This window comes from Lissotriton vulgaris, chromosome 6 (assembly GCF_964263255.1).
Source record: "Lissotriton vulgaris chromosome 6, aLisVul1.2, whole genome shotgun sequence".
Classification (NCBI taxonomy): domain Eukaryota; kingdom Metazoa; phylum Chordata; class Amphibia; order Caudata; family Salamandridae; genus Lissotriton; species Lissotriton vulgaris.
The window spans coordinates 53,865,466-53,892,763 of record NC_141694.1 but is presented as its reverse complement, the minus strand read 5'-3'; positions in this window follow the sequence as shown (position 1 = coordinate 53,892,763).

Sequence of the window (27,298 nt, the reverse complement as noted above, 5' to 3'; positions counted from 1 at the left end):
CGCTCCGCGTGTTGGTCGGGGGCCTGGCCCCACCTGGGCCCCTGCCTCCTCTGTCTCTTCTCTGGGAGCCCGATCCCACCCGGGACCCCCGCAGGCTTTCCACGTTGGAGGGCAGTCCAGGGAGCCCACCCCTGGCTGCCCAGCCGGCTCCCCGCTCGGCCCGCACCCTGGGAGCCGGCCCTTCAGTTCTTATCTGCCCGCTCCAGCGGGCAGACACGGAGACCAGCGCCGCTCCCGCTGGCCTCGGAGGAGTTCAGCGGCACTCCCCCTCTCCTTCATCCTGACTACGGGACCCGGGGAGGGGGTCCCAGGCCCCTCGACATCTTCAGGGGGGGTGGGGGGGGGGCGCGACGGCGCTCCCCCCCATCCTGGACTCTGTGGGGCCCGGAGATGGGGTCTCGGGCCCCTCCTCCCATCTTCTTGGCGGGGGTGCGATGGCGCCTCCTGCCCCTGCCTCCTCACACGGGGTCCGGAGTTGGGCTCCCGGGCCCCTCTTCCCGCACCGCTTCACGGGGAGCGCGACAGCGCTCCCCAGCGCAGGTTTCGGCGGGGGCCAGGGTGGGCTCCTGGCACCCCGCGGGGGCATCTTCACGGGGTGCCCGACGGGGCACTCCGGCTTTACTTCTTGGGGGGGCAGCCCCCGGGACCTGACCCACCCCGGGGGCATGATTGCGACCGGCGGTGGAGCCACACGCGCTTCGTCGTCGGTCTCAGACGGGGTCAAAGGTTGCCTACCTTCTCAGGGGCATATCTCGGCCCCCTGGAGTCCGATTTGCCCCATTTTCGCGTCTTCTTGCTCCTGGTGGTGTCCCCCAGCCACTGTGAGCACTCTACTTCATCCTCCGGGTCTCCAAGAGGGTGCATTCTGCAGGGAGCGGTTTTCACTTGCTCCCTGCGCCTCTCTTCTCCCTGTGCAGAGGCCTCCTCTTCTGCGCCCCGAACCTGGGCTCTTCTTCTGGCGCTGTTAGGGGCCTGGGGGCAGTCAGGGGTGTCCTCCTTCCAACTGCCCATTGCACCAGGCTCCAGAACCTTTCGCCTCAGCAGACCACACCCCAGAGAGAGCTTCTCTTCCTGTGCAAGTACTTTTTCAAAGTTGAGTTGGGGGATGGCAGGAAGTCTCTGTGTGTCCTATCAAACAGCAACACATCACTTCCCTGCCCCTGCTCCCTTTTTCTTGTCCAGCCTATGGGTTTGTTCAAAATGGCGTCATCCAGTGTCTCTGGCCACATGGTATCTGAAACCCAACTCCTTCCCCCCTCACTGCCTTCTATCCTGGGTGCAAACTGGTGCCTGGCACCCAGCGACAGCAGTTGATGGATTGACTTTTAGCTCCACCTATCTTTTCTCCTTGGAGGGAAGATCTTCGCTCTGGGAAGAAAGGTCGTTAATCTAACCTACCATGGCCAGACCCCAGCCAGGGACTCAGAGAAATATGACATTTCCGGACAACCCAAAAGCAGTACAAATATGACTTTGGCCTTTGCAGGGGCATTGCTGACCAGCTGTGAGCCATTGCCATGAGGGAAACGGCCGACGCAACACCTTGACACCGCGGACCAGACCAGAGCGCTGCGGGGAGAGCAGGCTTACCGCGAGGGCAGGGACTACAATCCCCAGGTTCCCCGGCGGTTGTGGCGCGTCAGTGACGTCAGCGCAGCGCCAGGAGGTGCGTGAAAAGCCCAGAGCGGCAAGCAGTGAAGCGGGGGCATTGCTGACCAGCTGTGAGCCATTGCCGTGAGGGAAACGGCCGACGCAACACCTTGACACCGCGGACCAGACCAGAGCGCTGCGGGGAGAGCAGGCTTACCGCGAGGGCAGGGACTACAATCCCCAGGTGCCCCGGCGGTTGTGGCGTGTCAGTGACGTCAGCGCAGCGCCAGGAGGCGCGTGAAAAGCCCAGAGCGGCGAGCAGTGAAGCGGGGGCATTGCTGACCAGCTGTGAGCCATTGCCGTGAGGGAAACGGCCGACGCAACACCTTGACACCGCGGACCAGACCAGAGCGCTGCGGGGAGAGCAGGCTTACCGCGAGGGCAGGGACTACAATCCCCAGGTGCCCCGGCGGTTGTGGCGCGTCAGTGACGTCAGCGCAGCCCCAGGAGGCGCGTGAAAAGCCCAGAGCGGCGAGCAGTGAAGCGGGGGCATTGCTGACCAGCTGTGAGCCATTGCCGTGAGGGAAACGGCCGACGCAACACCTTGACACCGCGGACCAGACCAGAGCGCTGCGGGGAGAGCAGGCTTACCGCGAGGGCAGGGACTACAATCCCCAGGTGCCCCGGTGGTTGTGGCGCGTCAGTGACGCCAGCGCAGCGCCAGGAGGCCCGTGAAAAGCCCAGATTGCCTCGCGCTCCGCGAGTCGCGCCCTTGGGAGTGCCCGGGGCTAAGCCCGGGCAAAGGGCGGGCCGTCTGTGGCCGTCAGGGGCAGGAAGAGGCTGGGCTGGGCCAGACACCCTGTGCAATTTATTCGGCGACCATCGTCTGGACGGTAAAGTGACTGGAAGGGCTGAAGGACTAATCGTAACTGCTGTGCTATTAACTTTGGGTGTTGAGCCCTTTTGCTTAGTTTGTGAATAGGTCAGCTCCCATTAAAGTATATCTGTATTCATGTCGGGGCCAAAGAAGGACAAGGCTACTGTGGGGGCGGGTCCCATTGACAACTTTCTAGTGAAAATGGTAAATAAGATCAATAGTGATAGAAGGGCTTCTTTGGGTAGAGGTAATCTATCAGATCAGGATCAATCCATAGTGGGTCCTTCCCCATTGGAGGTTCCCCCAGAGGCCGAATTTGTCACTGATATTGGGCCCGAGGTAGTCAACGCAGTAGAAGCACTGATCCACCGGGCTCCAGACATAGAAGTTCTTGACAAATCTCTCTCGGATTCGGAGGAAGAGGTGGTACCTGCCCATAAAAACACTAGACCCGTTAGAAACTGCAGGAAGCAGCAAAGTAAAAGGGGGGGCAGGAACACTCATAAAAGAAGGGTAGATACTCATTTGCCAGATAACCATACCTCCCCTGAGGCAACTGCGATCCTGGAGGGTAAGAACGAGGCAAATATAACCTTAAGCCCAGAGCAGTTTGGCTTGTTAATTCGTACCCTAGAAGCCAAAATTGAATCAAAACTTGCGGAGTCTCTCCAACCTCTAGTGTGCAAACTGGATACTGTTACCGCAGAGGTAAAAAGACTAGGAGGATTGCTAGCGAAACAGTTAGCCCACATAGATAAGGTTAACCCCCAGCCTCCCTCATTTAGTATAGATCACCCAGAGATTGGTGAGAAGAAGGTAGCCAAGGTGGATAAACAAACTCATGCCTTACAACAGTCTATCAGAGTTGACCCAGAATCCCCCGCTCCTTCAATTCCACCCCCTCTTCCATCAGTTAGGTCAGTAGTACACCCAAAGCCAGGGCCTGATAAAGATTCGAATGCTGCCCCAAGTAGGAGAAGCAATTCTATTAATTTACCTCCGGCTTGTGCCCCCTATGTAATTGTACTGACAAATGTCCCGCCTCAAAACTCGCGTGCGGTTGAGTCACCCGAGGAATCACATGATTCCCTCAAAAATAAAGTTGTATCATGGTTGAGCTCAAACTGTGGTTTTCCTACAAAATATGCAGTAGAAATTATCACAACAAGGAGGGCAAACTGGATTGGTCCCACACGCAAAACCTGTAGAGGGGATTGTGTGATAGTAAATGTTAAATATCCTCAACACGTGGCCACAGTCTTGTTAAGGGCAGCCTCATTGACGAATGATGATAACAGCATCTCTGTGCGCCCCTTGGGATATTTTTATAATCACCTTACAGGAGCCTCCACCCCTAGCCGAGGATTGAGTCCCTTAACACCGTTTGGCCCACGGTCCACTTGTCAAAGTCAGGGATTAGGTAGGGAGAATTTCTTTAGATATGGACCTCAAATCGCAACACATAATAGGTTTGACGCACTCTCAGGACTCGAGATGTGCGATTGACGGGGGCTGGAGAGGGTATGGTTGATGAAGTTATAGTGGACTCTGCCCCTATGGCTCCTGTACCTTCTTCTGCTAACGATGGTTACAAACCGGTATTGGATACACCTGACAAGGGGGATAGGGTCAGGTTGTTAAGTTGGAATATTGCCGGTCTACGGTCCAAGAGAGGAGACCCCAATTGGTTAAATTTTGTAAAGCTATATGACATTGTCGCCATGCAAGAGACTTGGGACACGGAATGCGATTTTTGGTTGGATGGCTTTACTTCATTTTTTGTACCTGCTTTGCCCTCTCCAGCGGGACGGAATAGAGGGGGTCTCTTGATGCTGGTCTCGGTGAATGTAAAGGGTAAAATTATAAAGGTTGATTGTGACACACATAATTTCCTTGCTATAGAGGTAACCATGATTGATGGTTGCAAAATACTTTTCGTAAACTGTTATAATTCACCATATGGCTACCCTGCTAACGTGCATTTAATGTGGCTAACAGATTGTTTAACTTCATATTAGGAAAAGCAAACCACTTATTGTCATTTTATTCTGATGGGTGATTTTAATGTACATTTGTGTTCAAATTGTGACCTAATCGATTCAGATGGGCCTGACAGTATTTCCCCCCCGCACTTCGAACATAGCCAGAAGGGGCAGGTTCTTGAAAACCTACTAACTAGTAATGATCTGTATGAGGCAGAGTTCTATGATAAAAGTTCACAAGTTGCCACATATACTGAAAGGGACTGTGAATCGATAATTGATTTCATTTTTCTATCATTAGGTCTTCTTAAATATGTGATTTTTTATAATGCTTTATCCATGCCATTGAGTGATCACAACCCCGTGGGGATGGAGTTAGCTAATGGTTTTTTGCTCCTAAATTCTTCTCTTACTCCACAGGCTGTAATACCAGTCAAAGCCAAAGAACAGGGGAGAAGGATGAAATGGGCCAGGTAGTTCCTGATGATTTTTTCCTAAATTTAACATCAACGGCTGCATAAGACTTAAATATTTGTGTCAATCCCCTCTCTAAGGGCGAGGAGGTTTTAACTTCCTTTGAAGGTATTTGTCGCACAGTGGCCATGAATTTAACAGCTAAAGGCCAAGGAGTTAAAAATAGACCGGTAATGGGCTGGTTTGATAATAATTGTAGTAAAGCCCATAACCTCCTTAAAAAAGCACTTAATGCTCGTCCGAGAGATAAAGTCCTAGTGGTGCAGCTCAGAAAGAATTATACGAGGGCAATCAAAGCACGTAAAAATGAATTAAAGAGTGAAGCTTGGGCCAAGCTCATGGACAAAGCCACCCTAAAAAACAGTGCAAAGTTTTGGTCAATTATTAATACCCCATTGTTTTCCCGTGACCAAAACGCGGTGTTGGAACTTAACATCTCTGAGGAAGACTGGCTTAGCCATTTTGAAAAAATATACGGTAGTAACATGGAGCAGGAATCTTTTGAAGTCCCTGTGTCCGAACTCCCCTTGGCGCCTGTTAGATTTGATACAGTTGAAGTCATTAAAGCAATCGAGGGTACTGCGGGTCGTAAGGCCCCGGGCCCTGATGGGGTTCCCGCTGATCTGTTTAAGGTAAATTCTTTATACTGGGCTGATATTTTAACTAAAGTTTTTAATGCCTCAGCCATTGTGGGATTTCCTAAATCTTGGTCCAGAGCTACTATAATCCCAGTGTTTAAAAAAGGTCAGAGGGGAGACCCAAGATGTTATAGGCCTATATCATTGTTGGACTCCTCTATTAAAATCATAGGGAAGGTTGTCCTGGCTAGAATAACATCTTGGGCCAAAGAGAATAATATTCTGACAGATGTTCAATACGGCTTCAGAGCGGGGAGGAGCACGGAGGACCAATGCCTCAATCTTCACCTCATAATATCCAAGTACACGAGGGCAAAAAGGGGATCCATATTCCTAGGCTTCATGGACCTATCCACAGCCTTTGATCTAGTCAATAGATCAAGGCTGTGGACTATGCTCTTGAAGATGGGCCTTGACTGCTCCTTGGTGCATTTCCTAGCGGAGCTGCATAAAGATCTGAATGCCTCCATTAGGATGACAACAGAGGGAAAATGTACAGCGAGTTTTAGGTCCAGCAGAGGGGTGCGCCAAGGCTGTATCTTGGCCCCCATGTTATTCACGTTATACGTGAATTCATTGGAGGCTAACCTAACAGCTGTCACTCAGGATATTCCGTGCATGGGGGGAGCACCAATTCCGGTGCTCCTCTATGCCGATGACACGGTGCTGATAGCCAGGACCCCGATTGCCCTACAAAAGTTGCTTGATTCTTTTGGAACTTTTATGTCCAGTCTAGATTTGGTGATTAACAGTGGCAAATCCCACACAATGTCAGTAGGTTGCTCCAAAAGTAAGGATAAAACCTTTTTTTGTGGCAGCGAGGTTATCTCTAGCGAAAAGGTTTTCACCTACTTGGGTGTAGTTTTCGACCATAGGGGTACATGGATACCACAGCTAACATCCAAAGCGAATGCGGTGAGAAGTTCAGCCTCCGCGGTTTTGGGGTTCGCAAAAAGATTAGGTGGGAAACCCACAGAGGCGATCTTGGCTATTTACAAAGCCAAGACAGTCTCTATTGCAAGATATGGGGCTGCAATTTGGGGCTTTGTAAAACCTGACCGCATCCAAACTGAGGAAAACAAATTCCTGCGGTCATTGCTGGGCCTACCTCAGTCAACAGCAACTTACTCCCTACACCTTGAGCTAGGTCTAGGATACATCACAGACATGATAAAACTAGCTCCGATCCTGTTATGGATTAAGCTCTGGCTAAATTTAAACCTTAGCCTTAATCATAAGATCATAAAAGATTGTCTTAAACTAGATCACATGAGGGATATTCAGTGGCTCTCCTATGTAGAGTCCGTGGCTGTGAAGCTAGGACGCCCTGAGATTTTTACTAGACCAGAATCCCTGTGCAAAGCAGATCTAGTATGGGTGAAGACTAATTTCACTAGGCTCTGTGTTAGCGAGCGTGAAGCGGATGAGCTAGGTAAACCCTCGGTGAGGGCACATGTAATGGTAACCACATCCCTTGAGTTGGCTCCTTACTTGTCAGTGGTGACAAACTTTTTTCATAGATGGTTGCTGACAAAATTCCGTTTCAATCAAATCCATATGGTTCTTTGGGATGAGAAAGGTTGGTGTAAGCCTGAGGATTCGACTCCATGTAAATGTGATGACCACTCCGCCCAGGACACAGCGCACTTTTTGTTTTTCTGCCCCTTGTATTCTGAACCCCGGAACCGATTTGTAAAACCAATACTGAAAGAGTTGAGATTTACGCAGTATAAGCCCGCATTGCTATTTTTGCAAATGATGGAAGCCCCTGTAATTATGTACTGTATCGCCAGTTTTTTGGCTGCATCTGCAAGAATTAGGAGATCAAGATTGGACTTTTAACGCTGGAAGCTAACTACTTTTGTATCATGAATTTAAATAATGGATTGTTGGGCTCAAATGGAAATGAAATTGTGTAATTATCTTTTTATAACGGGTTTTAATTGTCATCATGACTGAAATTGTATTAATTGACTTTTAAACATGTTTTAAATAGTTTTATAAATGTCTAGCATACTTTTATGATTTTAACTAATCGAGTAAAGTGGTTTTGACTTGATTTGGCCTTTGCAGAATACTCATTTTCACATCTGCTACACTAGACATTAGTGCGTGTCTGGAATCTGTAGACTTTGTGGAAGTCATTTTAGCCATGGGCCCCACATCCCCATAGGGAAATGATGAAGTGAAAACACAGTAAGACACACTGACTTTCCCTGGCATGTTCCTTTCCAGTGTATAAAGCCTATTCCATGTCACCACCCAATTCTGCCTAAGTCCTGCCACACCATTCACTCTGTGGCTGTGGACTGCGCACGCTAGGAATCTCCCATGCGCAGCCCCTACACGTGTGCACACGCATGTACACCCGTGTCTGCATGTAACCAGCACGGTGCCCCATACTCCAGCTCCTGCGCAGCGGCCTAGACAAGCCAGGGGGACACCAGTAAAATCTCCATGCAGTCTCCTTCATTATGAGTTCACCGTGGGTGAGTCCCAGATTATGAGGCTCCCCCACAGTAGAAGCTCAACAATTAGGTGCTCAAAAAGCGAAAAATCCAGGCGGCCCATAGTGTCAGAACCACCTTCTAACATTCATGTATTAGGGAGGGGGATTGCGTGGACCCCGCTCCCTGGGCCATTTTCGGCCCTGCGGACCCCATTCTCCACGGCCAGGCCTCTTTTTAGTGGGATAGTGGGCTATGCGGCCTCCCTCCCCAGGCCGATTTCGGCCCCCTGCGACTCCATTTCCCATGCCCCAGAGTTTCCTTTTTTTAATGAAAGGGAGGTGGGGCTGGGAGGCCCCCCTCCCAGGCCAATTTCAGCACCAGGGACTCGATTGCCCGGCCTTTTAATTAAAAAAAAAACAAAGACATTTGGGGAGGGGGACGCCGTGGCACTCCTCCCGAGCCGATTTTTGCCCCAGGGGCCCAGCCTCTATTGTGGGTGCCTTGGTCCAACCCAGGGCACCCACTCATGGGATCTGCAGGGGTGAGCTTGAAGGCCCCCGCGGTCTCTGCTTGCTCCCCGCCTCCTGTGGGAACCGGCATTGCTCTTTCACATAGAGAGCTACTAAACATGCAGCTCCCTCTGTGTAAAAGCAATTTCGCTCCACTTCCAGCAAGGGAGAGCATTTTGAAAGCTCTCGCTTGCTAGGAGCGGAGTGTTTGCTATGGATTGGCGGGAGCGGTAAAGTTCCAGCCAAGCCATAGCAATCAGCTATGTCTTCGGGTGGGCACTCCGTGACATAGCAGGAGCCAGCCCTAGGGGGTGGCGGTCATCTATGACTCCAGGAGGGGGGCCGCATGCCCCCCCTCCTTTCTAGAATTTTTCCCCCACATTAATTCAAATTAAAGCCCCATGGAGGTGGCAGTCCCCGTGCTGGGGAGGCTGAGAGACCCCCATTTACAAAGTAAATTAGCCCCGGGGAGGTGGTGGTCCTCAGGCAGCAAGGGAGGCCACCTCCCCCACATTAATTTATTAACAAGCCACAGGGAGGTGGTGGTCCTTGGGGAAATATAAAGCCTCCGGAAGAGGGGCCCGTGCACCCCCTACCTTATTAAAACAATAGACCCGGGCCTGGCGCATCCGGGGACCGATAATTAACAAAGCAGGGGGGCCCTGGCTTCATGATTATTCATTTTGGGCGGGATCCATGGATCATGCTGAAAATTTGAGAAAAACAAATTGAGGAGTTGCAAGGTCCCTGTGGGAACCCATTCCCCAAGAGGAATAGTGGGTCAGGGTATTTCTACCCTGTCCCCCTTTTTTTTTTTACTTTTGTTTCTGGGACTCGGCTTGAAGATGGCTGCCAACACTTCCTTGTTTGAAGCGTTGGCGGCCAATCGGATCTCAGCACTAGATGGGGAGGGGTCACAGATCTGCGTTCCTCTATATACAACTTTGGACTTTCATCATTAATATTTAAACAACTACTGAATGGATTTACACCAAATCAAAAAAGGTCGCTTTCTGGATCAACAGCTACCTTTCTGCTAAATTTGGTGTAGTTCCGTTCAACAGTTCAGGTTGTAGCCATGTCTAAAGTTCCTATGTAAATTAACATAGGAAAAACACGTTTTTTGACCCCCCACCTCTTTTTCTCACCCCAAAACTGTCAGAACAGCAGCTGAAGTGAGCTTCAAACTAGTTTTTTAATGTCGTGAGGTTATGTCAACCGACGCCAAAGTTATTAGCGAATGAAAAACACTCTTCCTATGGCAACTAGCTCCTAACTATAACTACATACGGGCAAACACCAGTAAGTATGATTGATATTTAGAGCAAGAGTTTATTACCACCTCCTCAGGGCCTACCCACCCTCCCCTTTTTTCCAAGCTTGCCTGTAGCAGTAGCAAGGTTGCCCTGTGCAACTGTAGGGCGAGTACTTGGTGGGGACATAAATTAAGAGGGCTTACGACGTGGCAACAACATGTATCAGTCCAATTCTGCTGATTTGCCAATAGATCTGATGCAGGAGAATATAGCAGATTTTGTGTTGGCAGCAGACAAAGAGGTGGTTTTCCAAGCCATGCAGAACTATACACGCAGGACCATCCCCAAATCATTGGGTTAGTTGGCCTAAAAACTCCAAACATTTTTGAATGGATGCCTCCTTCTATGCCTCATGGCGTCCCTGATGTCCCAGAGCAGAAACCTAGGTCACGTAAACCTGTGACCAAGACAGACCCCTTAGACCAGTTAAAGGCTGCCTACCTAACTTCACACCACTCCTATCCCGAGGAGGATATTGATGATGACACTCAAGACAGTTTTATCTCTGTTCAGGACCTAGGCAACCCGGAGGAGTATTCTGACGCTTTGGATGAGGATGACACAACATTTTGGTTGTAGGTCCCCAAAAAGAGACATCTAGATCATTCTGTCTGTTTCTGGTTTCTTTCAGACCCCTGTTTTACAAGACACCTTCAATCCTGAAAACATTGTGCTTCTATGGTCCACAGAGTCTGCAGCCTATATCCAAAGCGGACTTTGGAAATTCTTTCCCAAAAAGGTCAGAACTCGGATTGTCCTAAACCTTCCTTAGACGGTAAGGTAGCAACAACTCCTGACATTGACCCCAAACTGACCATCTTCCTGAGCATATTTGTCAAAGACCCGAAAAAAGTAATTTACTGGTCCTGGAAAGCTTGCCAGAACAAGCTAGTGGATTTTTCTGGCCCTGGGTGCTTGGGCCCAACAGACCATTTGTCTTCTGGGCAATGCCAATTGTGCTTTGTACTCCGAGTGCCGCCACTCTGTACACATTAGAGTTTACTCCAAGCTCTGTGACTTAGTCACTAATGAAGCTGGTCCTGCTGCTGATGGCCTACTCTTTGGTGACCCTTTTGGAAAACAGGTAGAAAAAGTTCTGAACACCGTCACCTCCTTTGATAAGGCCCAATCAGTGTTAAAAAAAGATTTTCCAGCCCCAACTTTTTTCCAGGGCTGGCCGAGGTCAAGGCTGCTCCACTAGCTGCCTCCAATACCAAGACTCCTTTAGAGGACAAAGTAAACTAATTTTCTCTGTCTGGAATGACACTCAAAGGGGAACTCCCTTGTATCCTTTCCATGATGGTGACTCAAGAGGACGATTCTAACACGGGAGCTCCCGTAGACCACCTGCCGACTCCTCCTTCCAAAGTGAGTCTTATATATTTTTCCCGTAGAGTTAGCGGGCAGGATCCATTTCTTTCTACACAACTGGAGTGTCATAACTCATAATGTGTGGGTTCTTTAGACAGTTCAAGGCTTTCAGCTGGAATTCTATTCCACTCCTGTTAGACGGGGACCCGGAGGGTCGGCCGAGTACAGGGGGAGAGGCCTCCGGCGGGGGCCCTCTCCGGTGATCGTACAGACAAGTAACTTCCCCCCCACAGATGGACACCACACAAGGATAAGTTCTGCACACTTTTATATATATCTTTAGGCAAGGTGATGAGCGGTACAGCAGGACCAGGATACGAGGATCCCGTCAATTCTAGTCTCTGTGGGGATAAGGGTAGCGGGACAGTCTGAGTACCGGTCCGGTACAGAAGCAGCGAAAGGTGGAGCTCACAATCCTCGAGCTGGAGGGTTCGCAAGGAGGGGCCGCGGCAGCGCCAGCAGGCCTTGTAGATGGTTCACGATGAGGAGGGCCGCGGCAGCGCCAGCAGGCTTTGAAGATGGTTCACGACGAGGAGGGCCGCGGCAGCGCCAGCAGGCTTTGAAGATGGTTCACGACGAGGAGGGCCGCGGCAGCGCCAGCAGGCCTTGAAGATGGTTCACGACGAGGAGGGCCGCGGCAGCGCCAGCAGGCCTTGAAGATGGTTCACGACGAGGAGGGCCGCGGCAGCGCCAGCAGGCCTTGCAGATGATTCACGACGAGGATGAGCCGCGGCAGCGCCAGCAGGCCTTCAAAGGTGGTTCACGAAGAGGAGCCGCGGCAGCGCCAGCAGGCCTCCAAGGATGAGTTTGTCTCGGTGTCTCTCGACTCCAGGATACAACTGCCTTCCTGCTCTGGAGCTGCCTCAGTTATAGGTCTGGCGCCCTTTGATGTCCGGACCCTCGCACTTGGAGGTCGGGAGGTCCGGGATGAGGGAGTCCAGACACCCAGCAGGGGGGTGGAGCCAGCGCCCAGGGAGGCTGGGGGCGATCGACACCTGGCGGAGGGGAGCCATCGACACTCCTTCTCCCATTGACCTGCCAAGTGGTCTCTTCACCCCCTGGGCGGATGGTGGTGCCTCGATGTCGGGGCCTGGCTGGGCCCGAGGCCGAGGTCGACCCGAGGCCACGCGGCCTTGTTGTGTAGTGTCCAAAATGGCAGCTGGGCCGGAGACCGGGGTTCTGGAAGGGACCCGGGCCAGCCGATACGGTGGTGTTCAGGAGCCAGGGTTCCTTCGGGGAAGGGCCGTGGATTGCCCCGGCGGGTTGCAGGGGTGGTTCTTGTCCGGGGACCAGGAGGAGCAGGGGTCCGCGACCCGCCATGCGGGGAGGGGACGGGCCGGCCACGAGGCCTGTCCAACATGCGTCCCCCCCAGCTGAAGGCAGGGAGAGTCACCCATCCTCTTGGGTACTCTCCTCGCCGAGGCGGAAGAAGCGGGACAGGCCGTCTGCGTTGGCGTGGTCTTGTCCGGGGCGATGCTCCACAGTGAAATCCATCCCCTGCAGGGAGATGGACCAACGCAACAGCTTCGGGTTTTCTCCCCGCATCTGCATCAGCCATTGCAGGGGTCGATGATCTGTTTGCACCCGGAAGTGGGTACCGAAGAGGTAGGGCCGGAGCTTCTTGAGGGCCCACACTACGGCGAAGGCCTCCCGCTCGATGGTGCTCCAGCGCTGTTCTCGGGCCAGCAGGCGTCGGCTGATGAAGGCCACTGGCTGATCGACTCCCTCGGTGTTGAGTTGGGAGAGGACGGCCCCTACGCCATGATCTGAGGCGTCCGTCTGCACTATGAATTCCCGGCTGTAGTCGGGGGCTTGGAGCACGGGGCGGTGCACATGGCGGACTTGAGGTTCTCAAAGGCCGCCTGACATTCAGGAGTCCAGTTGACTTTCTGGGGGTTCTTTTTGGACGTGAGTTCTGTGAGGGGCCCCACAATGCTGCCATAGTCTTTCACGAAGCGCCGGTAGTACCCGGTGAGCCCCAGAAAGGCTCGTACCTCTGTCTGGGTGACCGGGGGCTCCCAGGCCTGGATGGCGGCAATCTTGAGCTGGAGGGGGGCCACCAGGCCACTTCCCACCTGGTGTCCCAGATAGGTCACGGACCCTTGGCCGATCTGGCACTTGCTGGCCTTGATGGTTAGCCCGGCCTGCCGGAGGGCGTTCAGGACCTCCCGGAGGTGGTGGAGGTGTTCTGTCCAGTGGCGGCTGTACACAGCAATATCGTCCAGAAAGGCGGCACTGAATTCCTCCAGACCCGCCAAGACTTTGTTCACTAGTCTCTGGAAGGTGGCGGGTGCGTTTTTCATTCCGAATGGCATCACCTTGAATTGGTAGTGGCCATCCGGGGTGGAGAAGGCGGATCGCTCCTGGGCACCAGGGGTGAGGCCGATCTGCCAATAGCCCGCTGTCAAATCGAAGATGCTCAGGTAGCGGGCGGCCCCCATGCGGTCGATCAGTTCATCTGCCCGTGGAATGGGATGAGTGTCGGTCCTGGTGACGGCGTTCAGACCCCGATAGTCGACACAGAACCTGAGCTCGGGGGCGACGCCCGGGGCGGCGGCCTTGGGGACCAGCACGACCGGGCTGGCCCAGGGGCTGTCGGACGGCTCGATCACTCCCAGAGTTAGCATCTTGGAGACTTCCGACTGGATGCAGGCGCGTACTCGATCAGGCACCCTGTACGCCCTGTGTCGGATAGGGGGGCTATCCCCGGTGTCAACGTCGTGGAGGCACCAGGGGGTGACCCCAGGGATGAGGGAGAACAGATCGGCAAATTGGAGTAGCAGTTCTTGGCAGTCTTGGCGTTGCGCTGGGGACAGGGCATCGGAGAGGTGGACTCCCTCCACTGAGCCATCTTTCTCGAGCGTTTTCAGGAGATCGGGGAGGGGCTCGGAGTCTTCTTCAGCCCCACTGTCGGTAGCCATCAGGAGGCTAAGTTCAGAGCGCACAAAGTGGGGCTTGAGTCTGTTGGCGTGGAGGACACGTAGGGGGTTTCGGGGTGACTCCATGTCTACCAGGTAGGTGACGGGGCCCTTGCGCTCCACCATTTTGAAGGGTCCCGTCCATTTGTCCTGGAGGGCGCAAGGTTCGACCGGGGACATCACCCAGACCTGTTGTCCCGGCTCGAACTCGATGGATGAGGCATGCTGATCATACCAGCGCTTCATGTCTTCCTGGCTGGCTTCTAGGTTGGCCTTGGCAAGTTCCCTGAACCGCCGGGTCTGGTTACGGAGGGTCAAGAGGTACTTGTATACATCAGGGGGAGTCTTCTGAGGGGCCACCTCCCACACTTCTTTGACCAGGCTGAGGGGGCCCCGGACGGGGTGTCCATACAAGAGTTCGAACGGACTGAAGCCCAGGGATTTCTGGGGGACCTCCCTGTAAGCGAACAGGAGGCACGGGAGCAGCACGTCCCATTGGCGACGTAGGGGTTCTTCCAGGCCCATGATCATCCCCTTGAGAGTGCGGTTAAACCGTTCTACTAGTCCGTTCCCTTGCGGGTGATAGGGGGTCGTGAATTTGTAGGTGACCCCGCACTGTTGCCATAGGGACTTCATGTACCTGGAGATAAAGTTTGTGCCCCTGTCACTGACGACTTCTCGGGGGAAGCGCACCCGCGAGAAGATCCCCATCAGGGCTCGGCCCACCACGGGCGCCGTCACAGTCCGGAGAGGAATGGCCTCGGGATAGCGGGTGGCATGGTCCACCAGGACAAGGATGAACCGGTGTCCCTGTGCTGTCCGGGGCTCCAGGGGCCCCACAATGTCTATTCCCACCCGCTCGAAGGGGGTGGTGACGATGGGAAAGGGTTGCAGGGGGACTTTCAGTTTTCGGCCGCTCTTCCCGCTGGCCTGGCAGGTGGGGCAGGCCCGGCAGTGGTTCGCTACATCGTTCCGCATCTTCGGCCAGTAGAAGTGGGTCACCAGGCGGCTGTATGTCTTGTCCTGCCCCAGGTGCCCGGCAAGAGGCACATCGTGTGCCAAGTTCAATAGGAAGTCTCTGAATCAGAGGGGGACCACCAGCACCCGGCTGGCTCCCAGCTCGGCAATCTTTTGCTCACTGTAGAGCAGCTCGTTGTCCCAGTAGATCCAGTGGGCCCCCGAGGCATCCCCTGCGCTCTGGGCTATGGCTTGTTGTTGGAGTCCCTCGAGGGAGGGACACGCTCTTTGTTCTTGGCGGAACTGTTCCTGAGTGGGGCCACCTTCTTGGCGCCACTGGGCCAGCTCCGGGAGGTCTCGGAGTTGATTAGGTTCTTCGTCGCCGGACCCCGGGGGACCAGGCTCAGGGGTGGTTTCTTCGGTGACGATCGGCGGAGGAGGTTCGGGCCACTCCTGTTCCTCTGGGCTGGAGATGGCGCGGGCGGCCATGGATCGGGTCGTTACACAGACCCATTCAGGGAGACCAAGCATCCCCAGGTGCTCCCTCCGCTCAACGGCTGACCAGGGGGAGCTCTCGAGGTCGTTCCCCAGAAGGCAGTCCACCGGGGCATCGTCGCGGACAGTCACTTTTAGCATCCCCACTCGAAGGGGACGCGGGCCATCTGGCACAGGCTTTCGGAGTTGTCTGCCGACCTCACTGGACAAAGTACATTGGGCAGGATCTGGTCAGGGGTCACCAGATGGCAGCGGACTGCGGTCACACTGGCCCCTGTGTCACGGAGGGCTTCAGCCCGGCGTCCATTGATGGTGACCCACTGGCTGTATTTCTGCGTGTTGGCGGGGATGGGCGCCCGCGGGACCATGTCTCTCTCCCCTAGACAGACCAGGAACATGGTGGCTGTTTCCCACTCGGGCTGGTACTGCTCGTACTCTTCGGCGTCTTCTTGGCCCGGCTCTTCTCCCAGGGCGGCGGCGGTGATCTGGCGGTTCATGGGGCTCTGATTTTTCGTGCAGTTGGGGTCATTGGCGTAGTGGCCGGGTCGCTGGCATCTGTGGCAGGTAACGTTGGAGCGGAACCCTGGTCGCGTTGGAGGGCTTCCTCTTCCGGCCGGGGGCGGGGGGTTGCTAGTGGAGGGCACCGTGACGGTGTCCCTGCCCCGACCCTGGCCTCCTCCTCCTCCCCCCGTGGGCGGTGGGGCCCTTGGGAGGCTCTGTTCGGTTCGCTGGGCCAGCTCCGAGGGACTCGGGTGCTCTCCCATCGGTCTGCTTCGATGGCGAGTTTCCGAGGTTCGGTTAGCTTACTATCAAGGAGGTGCTGTCTTAGTTCGACAAAGCAATTATTGGATAGGTGCTCCCATACAATAAGGTCGAATAATTGCTCGTAGGTGGTGACCTGGCTGCCCTTGATCCATCCCTCGAAGGCTCGGCTAAAAAAGTTCACGTACTCCACCCAGGTTGTACCAGGGATTCGTTTGCAGTCTCGAAACCTCTGCCGGTACATCTCGGGCGTGAGCCCATAGCGAGTGAGGAGGGCGGCCTTCATGTGGTCGTAGGATGTCATCTGGTGGTCGGGGAGTTGCAGCAGGGCGTCTCTTCCTTCGTTGACAAATTTTCCCCATAACCCGGCTCACCAGTCGCTCCGCGGGATTCGGTGGGAGGTCATTGCTACCTCGTAGGCTTTGAACCATTGCTGGATATCATCGTTTCGGTAGTATTCCCTGAAGACGTCCTTGGGGATGTGGACCTTAGGGTCCGTAGGGGCAGTGGGGCTCTGGTGTCCGGAGACTCCGAGGTCTTTGTTCTGCCGTTGAATTTCTAGCTCCTTCAAGTTGCGCTCATGCTCGTAGGCTAGTCTTTTTTCTTCCAGCTCCCTCTGGCTCTTTTTCTCTTCTCGCTCTTCCCTGAGCCGTAAGTGTTCGAGGGTTATTTTTTGTTCTGCTAATTTGAGTTCTCCATCTAAGCGGAGTCAAGCCAGCTCCAATTCGTGGAGCCGGCTTTTCTCCCGTTCTCGGGCCTCTTCGGACGAGAGGCCCGATCTTCTTTCGTCCATAGGGGTGGTACTAGTTTCGGTGGTCTCGAGGCTTTGATTTTGGGGTGGGGATGTTTCCGTCTCCACCCAAGATTCTAAGGCGTGCTTGAGGTCATCTTTTGTGCTCAGTCCCGTGGTAGCAATGCCCAGCTCTATGCAGAATTGCTTTAGTTCTTTGTGGCTGTACAATTCCAGCTTTTCCATCTGAAATTTTTCTGTTGTTCCACTCTCCTTTGTCGTCATGGTGGCTGTGTGTCGTGGGGTGAGTTACTCTCTGTACGATTATGCGTCGGCTCGGATCGCACCGCTGGCCACCAATGTTAGACGGGGACCCGGAGGGTCGGCCGAGTACAGGGGGAGAGGCCTCCGGCGGGGGCCCTCTCCGGTGATTGTACAGACAAGTAACTTCCCCCCCACAGATGGACACCACACAAGGATAAGTTCTGCACACTTTTATGTATATCTTTAGGCAAGGTGATGAGCGGTACAGCAGGACCAGGATACGAGGATCCCGTCAATTCTAGTCTCTGTGGGGATAAGGGTAGCGGGACAGTCTGAGTACCGGTCCGGTACAGAAGCAGCGAAAGGTGGAGCTCACAATCCTCGAGCTGGAGGGTTCGCAAGGAGGGGCCGCGGCAGCGCCAGCAGGCCTTGTAGATGGTTCACGATGAGGAGGGCCGCGGCAGCGCCAGCAGGCTTTGAAGATGGTTCACGACGAGGAGGGCCGCGGCAGCGCCAGCAGGCTTTGAAGATGGTTCACGACGAGGATGGCTGCGGCAGCGCCAGCAGGCCTTGAATATGGTTCACGACGAGGAGGGCCGCGGCAGCGCCAGCAGGCCTTGAAGATGGTTCACGACGAGGAGGGCCGCAGCAGCGCCAGCAGGCCTTGCAGATGATTCACGACGAGGATGAGCCGCGGCAGCGCCAGCAGGCCTTCAAAGGTGGTTCACGAAGAGGAGCCGCGGCAGCGCCAGCAGGCTTTGAAGATGGTTCACGACGAGGAGGGCCGCGGCAGCGCCAGCAGGCTTTGAAGATGGTTCACGACGAGGATGGCTGCGGCAGCGCCAGCAGGCCTTGAATATGGTTCACGACGAGGAGGGCCGCGGCAGCGCCAGCAGGCCTTGAAGATGGTTCACGACGAGGAGGGCCGCAGCAGCGCCAGCAGGCCTTGCAGATGATTCACGACGAGGATGAGCCGCGGCAGCGCCAGCAGGCCTTCAAAGGTGGTTCACGAAGAGGAGCCGCGGCAGCGCCAGCAGGCCTCCAAGGATGAGTTCGTCTCGGTGTCTCTCGACTCCAGGATACAACTGCCTTCATGCTCTGGAGCTGCCCCAGTTATAGGTCTGGCGCCCTTTGATGTCCGGACCCTCGCACTTGGAGGTCGGGAGGTCCGGGATGAGGGAGTCCAGACACCCAGCAGGGGGGTGGAGCCAGCGCCCAGGGAGGCTGGGGGCGATCGACACCTGGAGGAGGGGAGCCATCGACACTCCTTCTCCCATTGACCTGCCAAGTGGTCTCTTCACCCCCTGGGCGGATGGTGGTGCCTCGATGTCGGGGCCTGGCTGGGCCCGAGGCCGAGGTCGACCCGAGGCCACGCCGCCTTGTTGTGTAGTGTCCAAAATGGCGGCTGGGCCGGAGACCGGGGTTCTGGAAGGGACCCGGGCCAGCCGATACGGTGGTGTTCAGGAGCCAGGGTTCCGTCGGGGAAGGGCCGTGGATTGCCCCGGCGGGTTGCAGGGGTGGTTCTTGTCCGGGGACCAGGAGGAGCAGGGGTCCGCGACCCGCCATGCGGGGAGGGGACGGGCCGGCCACGAGGCCTGTCCAACAACTCCACTTCAGATGGTTACGCACCGGCAACTTAATTATCAATCTCAGAAAGCCCGTTTCATAGACGAGGAAATGTCTTATCTCCTGCAGAAACAGGCCGTAGCCCTATGCAATCTTCATGCCTCAGGGTTTGTGAGTAAAATCCTCCTCGCGGACAAAAAGGGGGAGGCTTCCGTCTGGTAATAAACCTCCAAAGATTAAATTTTTGGATCTTTTACCACCATTTGAAGATGGAAGGGATTTGTATGGTACCAGATCTGCAAATAGAGGGTGATTACATGGTTTGTTTGGATAAGCACACCAATTTGACAGTTTCCATTTTTCTTCCACATTGTTGTTTCTTGCAATTTCAATTATAGAATCTTACCTACGATTTTTTGGCAATGCCCTTCAGGCTGTCTTCAAAAGATACACAATTGATGGACAGAATGCAGAACAAATCAAAACATTCACCCCCAGTCAAGCGATCTGGGATAAATCCATAATTCTTTTGCTCACCATGCCACCCCCAGTTCAGACCTGGCCATATGCAAATCAGTCTTGACCCTGTACCTCTTGGGAAGAGTCCAGCCCAAACTGCCAAGCCAGGTCCTCCCTGGACCGGAAACAAGCATCCTAGGAACGGTGTGGGGGTTTCACCCCTCATCTGCCAGGATAGCTTGAATCCAGTGGCACAGGGAGCCGGGGACCTAGGTCTGAGCATACCCGGCGCACTTAGGGCGAGAACCCAAAAGAAACACAATTGATGGACGGAATGCAGAACATATCAAAACATTCACCCTCAGTAAAGAGATCTGGGTTAAATCCATCATTCTTTTGCTCACCATGCCACCCCCAGTTCAGACCTGGCCATATGCAAATCAGTCTTGACCCTGTACCTCTTGGGAAGAGTCCAGCCCAAACTGCCAAGCCAGGTCCTCCCTGGACCGGAAACAAGCATCCTAGGAACGGTGTGGGGGTTTCACCCCTCATCAGCCAGGATAGCTTGAATCCAGTGGCACAGGAAGCCGGGGACCCATGTCTGGGCATACCCGGCACACTTAGGGCGAGAAACCAAAAGACACACAATTGATGGAAGGAATGCAGAACAAATCAAAACATTCACCCCCAGTCAAGAGATCTGAGTTAAATCCATCATTCTTTTGCTCACCATGCCACCCCCAATTCAGACCTGGCCATATGCAAATCAGTCTTGACCCTGTGCCTCATTGGAACGGTTCCGCCGGAACTTTCATACCAGGTCCACTCTAGACAGAAAACAAGCATCCTAGAGCCAGTTTCAGAGTTTCACCTCTCATCAGCCAGGATAGCTTGATTCTAGTGGCACAGTGAGCACGGGACCCACGTCTGGGCATACTCGGCACACTTAGGGCGAGAAATTAAAAGATTTACAATTGATGGACGGAATGCAGAACTTTCTTCAGCCTCTTGGTGTGTTACCAAACTTCTCAAACTGGTGGTAGAGTTATTGAGAGGGGTCCAGTCGATTGTGAACCTAGAGGACTTCCTCTTGATGTTACACTACCCAAGAGTGCTCAAAAACAGTTAGACCTCACAATGACCTTGTTAGAATCTTTAGGATTTATCATCAAACTTGACATGTCTGACCTTCTTCCGTCTCAGCAGATGACCTTTCTATGCTTTGCCATTTGTCTGTCTCAGCCACCTTGGCTCTTACGACCCAAAAGATCAAAGCTGTAGAGAAGGAGATCCGCAAGACACTTGCTCAGACTACGATCGCCCTTCGATGGAAAGCAAGATTAGTAAGCCTAATAACATCATCCATCCACGTAACCTTTCCAGGTCCCCGTCACTATCTAGCTCTTCAACGGCTGTAAATCGCTCACTTGCACAAAGGCCTATTGTATTCAGATCAGATTGTCCTTAATTAAGAAGTACGACACAAACTACAATGGTGGCTCGACCACATGGATGCCTGGAATGGGAAGCCCATTTTTGGTCTTGTTCCAGACATGGTAGTGGAATTCGATGACAGCCGCTGGGGTTAGGGCACTCGATAAAGCAACATTACTACAAAGGGGCATTAGTCCAGGGCAGAGCTCTGCTTACACATCAATTTCTAGAGCTGCTAGCAGGCTCTTTTGCAGTTTGCTCTTTTTCTCACCAATGAGCTCATTGCTATATTCTGCTAAAGGTGGACAGAGTGGAGAGATGGTGAAGCAATTGGAGAGAGTCCATGAAGAGTGCGGAGCCACTCAACAGAAGCCCCCTGCTGAGGGTGCGTGGTCCCCTCAGGAAGATGGGAATGCCGGGGTAGCAGAACGCAGTGAGCAGGGGACTGAGTTTACAAGCCCCTCCTCTCCAGGTACCATCTGGAATAGCATATGTGGGCTTTGATAGGGTATGGAGAGCGTGTCAGTGTCAGTTGTAACAGATAGTAATGTAACTGAATGGATGACACCACCAGGGACATCTTGGCCTGAGCATCTCATGGACTGTATATTGCATATATGTATTGGTGATCATGCTACAATATTGAATTGTTGTTTTTTTATTTGTCTGTTTCCTGTAAAATTATGATCAAGATACCTACAAAAAAAATATATGAACGGAGTGTCAGCAGTCTAATAGGTCAATTGCTTGGGAGGCACACAGTCCCATCTTCTAGTGGAGATCACCAAAAACGTCTGGCATTTCTGCCTCAAAACTCAGATTTTGGTCATCGCCCTCTACCTGCCGGGTACGCAGATTTCAGTAGCAGACTGGGACTAAGAGATTCCAGGGAAGGGAAACTGGATTCAAACCTGTTCTCCAGGACAATGCAGAAATGTGGTCCATGTCAGTTGGACCTATTTGCATGTTGCCTAATCTTCCAATTAACATTATTCTTCAGTTGGAGATCGGATCTGATGGCTCAAGCAACGGATGACATCCTACAGAATTTGACTGGGCTGAATTATGCTTTTCCCCCTTTCGCTATGCTACTGACAGTTGGCCTACAGGTCAGACATCATAGTTGATCTTGATATCACCCCTCTGGAGGACCCAGAGTTGGTTTCCAACTCTACTGGAACTCTCTTGCGATTGCCCTCTTCTGCTTCCAAAGGCACCGTCTATCATCCTGGACCCTCTCGGTTGCCAACATTCAAGTTCAAAAGACCTTTATTCGAATTTCATAAAACTCATAAAAGCACAGAATACATTTCAATCGTCCCATAAACTCAATTTTCAATTTCAATTTCAAAACTTTATTCGATCATTATAAAATAATCATAAAAGTGCAGCAGTACATCACAACATTTACAGTTTACATTTGCATTTTATAAACATACTGTTAAAAGGACATACTTTTCCTAAGAGATATAGATTTTAAAATATATACAGCCGTAAAAAAAGTACACATCAGGTTTGGCAAGTGCGAATAAAAGATTCATAGCTGTATTCACAGAGGATACCTTATATTTTTTAAAAAGTGGTTTCAAGTATATAATCCGGAGTTGTAAATAATAAGGACAAATCAGTAAAAAGTGCACAGTGCTCTGTTTGGATGATCCGTCACACGGGCAAGGGGCTACAGTGTGAAGTTAGATGTGCGGACAGGCAACAAGCAAATGAACAATCCCCATACGTAATCTGGGAAGAACAAACTGGTGTGATCGTATAGTTACCATTTTTAGATATTCAGCAAAACCAGGTTCAGCCAGATTATATGAGTTATAAAAACGATGGGTAGAGAGCTGGCTAGTGGCAGAACAACGCTTTTGTGCCTTAGCCCTCAAATACACGTGTTTTAACTAGTTTTTAGGGATGTCCAAAGCACAAAGGGGGTTATCACGGACATTTAACTTAAAAACATCATCATATGTAGAACATATGTAGTTGAGCCAAGGAATCAGATTATACTTGTCCAGGCGAAGACAATCATTAATAATTTTCCTCGTAAAACTGGTCTGTTCTTTGAGCCAGATAGACCTCCATACCAGCAGGGGTCTAAGACCAATAAGATCTGTAAGATGTTCCAAACCAACCTCCTGATGTATCAGACTGGTAGAGGCAGAAGGTGGTAGACAGAGGAGTTTCTTAATGAATTTATTTTCTTCAACTTGGAGTGGTTGATGATTGCAATGTCCCCATACCCCAAACCCATAAAGGACCAGCGCGACACATCTGTGGCGATATATGTATAACATATCAAATATGCGCCTTGAGCCCAGCTTAGAAGCAAATTTAAAAATTCCAAATGCACTTTTACCCATTTTTCCTTTAACATTGGTCATCTCGTGTGACCAAATGCCCCCGCTATTAAAAGTGATTCCTAAGTAACAAAAGCTATCAACCACTTGGATCGATTGGGCCTTTAATGTAAAGGGTCTTAGTTTTTTTACTTTCTTTCCGCAGGCCAAAATAAAAGTTTTTGAATTATTAATCTTAAGTTTTCTCCCATTAATAAAATCCTGAAACTTATCTATTCGTTTCTGCAGCCCAACGGGGGTTCTGGATAAGAGGACCGTGTCGTCCGCGTAGAGCAGAACTGGGATAGATATACCCTCAGCGGACGGAACATCGGCATTAACTGTTCGCAATTCTGTTTCAATGGCGTTGTTGATAAAAAGGGAGAAAAGAAGAGGGGCAAGAACACATCCTTGCCTAATTCCGGACCTTACTCTAATGCTTGAGGTACATTCGCCCATGGGTCCAAAACGAATATCAGCGGACAAATTACCATATAAATGGGCCAAAAAATAGATAATTTCGGGTGGGGCCCCCATATTCAATAGGGTTGTCCATAGTAAACCATGGTCAACCAGATCGAATGCACTTGACAAATCCGCAAAACAGAGGAACAGCGAACCCTGTTTTGCACGCGTATATTTGCCTATAATAAGGTCTAGGTTGATGCACTGTTCTATAGTGCCTAACCCCTTGCGGAAACCAAATTGGGAGTCCGCTAGGATCCCATTCTCTTCAACCCATTCCTCCAATCGGATCATAACACCCTACTCATTATTTTCATGGAGGAGTCGAGGAGGGAGATAGGGCGATAGTTCTTGGCCTCGCTCCTATCTCCCTTTTTATAAATGGGGATAATAATCGACTCTCCCCAAGACTGAGGTGCAGAGGCCAGGGCTACTGCGTTAAACACTTTGGTCAGCAGGGGACTCCATAATGTTACATCTGCCTTATATAGGTCCACAGGGACCCCATCAGGGCCGGGTGCCTTCCCTCCCTTGCTACATCGGATGGCACTATCCACCTCAGCAATTGTGATGTTAAGCGGTGTAGGAGGACCAGGGACCACAACCATATCACTCTCCGTAAATGTCCCTCCCGGGTTAAAAATGCTAGAGAAATGGGATACCCAGTTTTCCTCGCTTACTTGGGCCGAGAGCACTGGCGCTACTTCATCATGGAGGAAGGGACTATTGACAGTGGTCCAAAATAATTTAGTATCTCGGAGATCTACAGCCTTGGATAAATTGTCCCACGCTTCCTCTCTTAGCTCCTGCTTCCTCAAATTCAGGTGCATTTTATATGTGCTCCTTAGGGATCTAACCGCTTCCCTATCCCTGGGCTTACTAGCTAGGGCATTTTTTAATTTTTGTAGGGATTTTGTACAAGCCCTATTAAACCACCCTCTGGGGGCCCCTTGTCCCTTTGCCTTATTCTTAGTCAAAATCTTTTTTGTAATTGCATTAATTAGTTCAAAACTAGCTAATGTACTTGTCGGACATGTATTGGGCTCAAGACATGATTCCACCTCCGGTAGGCATGCAGACACAATTTTGGCCAACAGCAATTCCTCATTGTGTCTACCCCATTTAATCCTAGGACCGTTTGGCCTATGCGGAATTATATCCGCCACTATTCCATGGGATACCACAGCCTTCTCCCCCCACAGAAACAAATGTATAGTTAGACAGTTATGGTCACTGAGGGCCAAATCTAGTACTTCTGGTATAGTACACAAGGAATTTATACTTGCGGAGGCTATAAGATAATCTATAACAGTGGCAGAGTTCCTTCCCACAAAGGTTGGTATCGATTTGCCCTTTCTTTGGTGACAGTATCCAAAGATCAAGTTTAAGCAAGAGTGTGTTGAGTGAGTCCCCATAGACCGTATGTATAAAGTGGGCCTGAATCTCTCCAACCTCCCCTCCAAAACCACACACCCTTGAGAAAGAAAAGGGGCACATACGGATGTTAAAGTCACCAGCCCACAAAATTTCAAAAGAAATACCGGTTTGCCCACACAGGTTTTCAACTGCCTCCTCAAGTTCATCAACCACTACAGAACTAGAATGATTGAATACGTTATTATAGTGATTAATTAATAAGACATTCCGACCACCATTATGCTGCAGCCATAGTATCTGTGAGTGTGAGCCAACTGTCATGTGTATTTTGACTCGTGCCGGGAGACTCACTGACAATAAAATAACCAGCCCACCTCTTGCTCTACCCATACTAGAGCTCAGGGCCGGGCAGTTATAGGCAACATAGCCTTCTTGGGCAATATCTTCAGTGGACCACGTCTCCTGGAGACAAAGGATATCAAATTTGGTGACAAATTCCAGCCAGCCCAAACAGTCCATCTTATTATGCCACCCTGCGATATTCCAACTTATTAAATTGTACCCGTTTCCTGAGGTACTTGCTTCACCAACAATGTGTATTCTCCTCACAGGTGGGGGCAATAAACTCTTTGTAAAACGATTTACAATATCAAAAATGTAAAATTATACAGCTTTCATATGTCAAATTTCATGGGGTTTCCATCATTTTCCTGGCGTTTCAAAAAAGTGCTCGTGCGGAAGACCAATTCATCAGTGTCCAAAGATAGCAGCATTATATATGAATACCCTAAAGAAAGGGGTCTTCGTTTTCTAAAATATGCTAATAAAAACCATTTGATATATTTTATATAAAATTTACAGAAGAATAGAAAATGCAGATAATTTTGTGAACTCATTCCATCACAAGCGCAAGGTTTGAGATGTGATGACTGATAAAGACCCAATGGGAAACATAATAAAATTGTTACCGTGCCAGCCCTTAGGCGAAACAACAACGATCTTTCGCATTTGGTCATGGGCAGGGTAAGATATAGTGGGGACGGTTGCCTGTTCAATTTGTTACCCAAATATAGGTCACAACTGATGATTTGAGTAATACAATTCCCATTCTTTCCGAATTGTAAAGTGCGTATAATGCTTGTTTTATCTCACTTTTGTGTTTAGGGACTATTCTAGATGGATCAGAAAAAAGATCTCCCCTGCCCACTGCACGCAGGGATTTAAGAACTCCCGCTAACCAGGGGATTGCTGATCCTTTATCACAGCTCCGACAGTCATTAATAATATCCTGAGTTAGGGAGGCAGAGCTCTTTTTCCAAATTCTAAGCCAGAATAGAGCTGGTCTAGACCTAATAAAATCACATGTATAGGGCAGATTTAATTCCTGATGACAAATAAATTCAGATGATGGGATTGGGGCACCCAAGACTTTTCTGCAGAAGCGATTTTCTTCTCTCTGAATACTGGGGAACTTTCCCAGGCCCCAAACTTCTGCCCCATATGTGACTACTGGTACGCACTGTAGTTTAAAAATCTTTAAAATAGCCATAGTGGCACCTGTTTTCTTCAGACGAGGCAGGCTCTAGATGGAATTGATGGTTTTTGAGAGCTTGCCCGTGGCGTGGGCCAAATGCCCACTCCACGAGCCGCTCGCAGCAAAAACCATCCCCAGATATGGGAACATGCTCACAGAGTCTAACTTGTCAGTCCCCACATGTATGGTTTTAAGCTTCCGTTTCCCAGGGCCACATGGCATAATAAAAGATTTTTTAAAATTCACGCGTAAGTCTAGGGCCTCCATATATTGTACAAAGGTTTTAACATGTAGACGTAATGCATTTGGCGTGCGGCCCATAAGGACCGCATCGTCTGCATATAGGAGGACCGGTAGTGGTTGCCCCTTGATCATCGGAACATCTGGTGTCACCTGTTTGAGACAATTGCTTAGTCCGTTAATATAAATAATAAAAAGCAGGGGTGTTAAAACGCACCCCTGTCTGACCCATCTTCCTACTTTAATTGCGCTGGAGACTTCCCCACCCTTCCCTATTCAAACTTGTGCTTTAAGGTCGGTGTGGAGATAAGCCAAAAAGTTCACAAGTGTTTTATCCAATCCATAATTCAAAAGAATGGGCCATAATTTAGCCCTATTGATTAAGTCGAATGCGGATGAGAGATCCATGAATGCGAGGTAAATCGGGGAGGATACGGCAAGGTTGTACTTATCGATCACTAGTTTCAGATTCAAGCACTGCTCGACCGTGCCCACCCTACTTCTGAACCCCATCTGACAGGGATCCAATAATCCACAGTCTTCTGTCCACT